The sequence below is a fragment of the Nasonia vitripennis genome, chromosome 4 (assembly GCF_009193385.2).
Source record: "Nasonia vitripennis strain AsymCx chromosome 4, Nvit_psr_1.1, whole genome shotgun sequence".
NCBI classification, from domain to species: domain Eukaryota; kingdom Metazoa; phylum Arthropoda; class Insecta; order Hymenoptera; family Pteromalidae; genus Nasonia; species Nasonia vitripennis.
This window is the reverse complement of record NC_045760.1, coordinates 17586890-17589968: the sequence shown is the minus strand read 5'-3', so window position 1 is coordinate 17589968 and position 3079 is coordinate 17586890.

Here is a 3079-nt window from a genome sequence, read left to right as displayed (position 1 = left end):
GATTTTTAAAAAAATGTCTGATATTCCAGAAAGTACTAGCAAGATTATTATTGATACAGAAAATAAGCAAGAAGATTCATACATTCTTCAAGTCAACGTATTAGATCTATTCCAACATGCATATCTAATTAATGGAAATATGATGGATCGCATAAACTATCTTGATGTTTCTGTATCAGTTATTCACACTTGTCCACTTGACAGCATACTGGAACTCCTCATTCATAGCATACTAAAAGAAAATAAAATGAAAAATTTATTATATAATTCATTACATATAGGTGACAATTTGAATGTCTTTAAAATACTATTTTGTTATATTGTTAACAAATGTTCCATTGAATTTTTGTATAAAGAGAGAGTTCGCATTATGATGCAGGTTAAAAAACTGAAAGACGTACCGTACCAATTAAACTGCAATTACAATGTAAACAGTCTGTTTTCAATCCTGATGGAAAGTTCTTGTGATAACACCCAAGTGATACATTGTGATGCTTGCCAATATACATCATCAAAAACTCTACCTATAATAGTACCCAATTTATCATCGATTATAAAAAATGGAATCTCTTGTTTGGAAAAAGAAATACACTCTGTAATTGAGGATAAAAAAATTTACTGTCAAAGTTGTTCTAGTTATGCAAAATTATCTAACAAGATTAATTCTTATTTGATAATTGATACCGAAGATTGTTACCGAGATGGTCTAATCATAAATCTGAAACAACAAAGAAAAAGCATTAAGACACAAGTAGTTAGTGAAATTAAGCACATTCCTAAGATTATAAAAATAAAAGGATGTAATTATTCATTATCAGGGGTTATTGGATTTACTGGATCAAATGCTGGTGAGGGACTAGCCCATTATTTTACTATTTTATGTCATAGTGATAATGTTTGGGAACTTCGTGATGAGATGGCAAATGTTGTGTGCCAAGAATTAAGGGTGGATGAAATTTCTTTCATGTGTAAGCTAGCATCTATCCTTTATGTTCAACAAAATTAATCTTAGGATAATTTATAATTTTTACAAAATCTACATGTAAAGTAGGATAATAAAGTTAATTATTCATGAATTATCGTTTAATTTTTATTATGGAAATAATATTACCTTCAAGACATTCTGCAGAAGTTGCCAAACGTATTTTTGGCACGAAAGTCAATAAATACTGAATCTGGCATGTGTGTATCGACGTATTCGCATTATAAGACTGCACTTGTAAGTATAGAGGTACTCGACCAGCTTCAGGTGTGCTCAATGAGGTATTGTTCATTATTATTTTAGAATCCCTGACGTGTTTAGCCAATAAGTAGAGTATTGAGCAGTCTGATTGTCAGGCTCAGCAGCAACAACAATGACAACCACGTTTCCTGGACCTGGTTGATAAACGCATCAAACTCCTTCATCTGCTTCCCAACTTTCCCAGCACAAAGACCTGAAAACAAATATGCACAAAAACACCACAAAGTATCAAGAACATTTTTTAGATGCAGCATCATTTTAATAATGCGTTATACTTATCTGATATTTAGCAAACGTTGAAGAGAAACGAAGCACAGATAGCTGTTTGCTGCAAAACCAAGGCGTCGACGATCAGCTGATACCATTGATAATCTAGAAGTTGATAGACTATGATAAATTATATGATTTCCATTGATCACGTAACTCGATCGAACTTCAGGCTATCACACAATAATCCGCAAGTGAAGAGGAAACGTTTTATAGAGGTATACGTACCTCTTAATACATTGATCACGTACAATTATAATTTTTTACCCGCACTGAATCGAGTTCTCCTTGCACAGAGAAAGCCGTCTGGCCGTGATGTTTTTTCCCCTCTGTTACGGCTATTGCAGGATGGTAACATAGATCTCACATGTGCCGATTACCAGCTGATACTATTCGTAACCCATATGAGCGCGTTATATGATTTTCACTTACTTGAATTAATTAATTAATTTTATTGAAAATCTATAAACCAACGATTCCTTCGTAATCCGCAAATGAGGAGGAATCGATTCGCAAGGGTATGTTGATTATATACCTACAACATTCGATCTTACACCTGTAATTATTAGTTGCCCGTGATGGTTACTTGTTTGGTAATTTTGCGTTACCTACATTATTAAAAATGCTCATAAAATAAATTAATAAATTAATAAATGACTAATTCATTCCTATTATTTATTTAACACAAAAAAAAATCAGCTGCAGGGATTAGAACCCCGACTGCAAAATTAGCATGCCAGACCTTAGCTACCAAGGCCAACAACTCGATTACATATAAATTATTGAATGTCACATATGATCATCGTCCCCTCGTAGGGGCTTGAATTTTGCTTAAATTTAAGCTTTAGTTGGAACTTACGTTTAATTTTAAATTTAAACTTTAAAGTTACAAGATGGTTCGCAGTAATTATAAGGCCTATAAAATATCCCAATAAAAAAGAAACAAGGCGATAAATTTCTTAAACAATACTATCGATAACTCTGAGCTATTAGACGATAATCCGCAAGTGAGGAGGGAACGATTTATGCTGTAACATATCATCGAACATCATTTATTATAAATAATTATTGATTTTTAGTCGCACCAGTTCAGCGCCCGCAGATGTGTAGGTACGCTCCAGAATGCGAGTATACATGGGTAAAGAATCAGGCTATAATTCCCTTTGATAATGTAGCTTAATGGAATTTTGAGTTTTCAGAAGATAATCCGCAAGTGTGGAGGAATTGATTTATGCCATAATATGCACCTCAGATACATCGATTATGCATAATTATACGGTTTTTTGTTCATTGCTACAGCTCCGCGCTACTTGGAATGCCGGAACGCGAACCGCCGATACGCCGAGTTTCCCGGTAGGATATTCATTATAATTTTTTGTTATTATTTTGATTAAAAATACATAAATTAAGTATCCTAACGTAATCCGCAGATGAAGAGGAATCGATTCGTGTAACAAAACATTACATTTAGAGAGTTTTTTTATGATACTGTGGGAAAATCAAATTCCAGCGCCGCGCCTGAATCGGCGATTTTCTTTTTGCAATATCTCGAAAACGGAAAATCCGCAA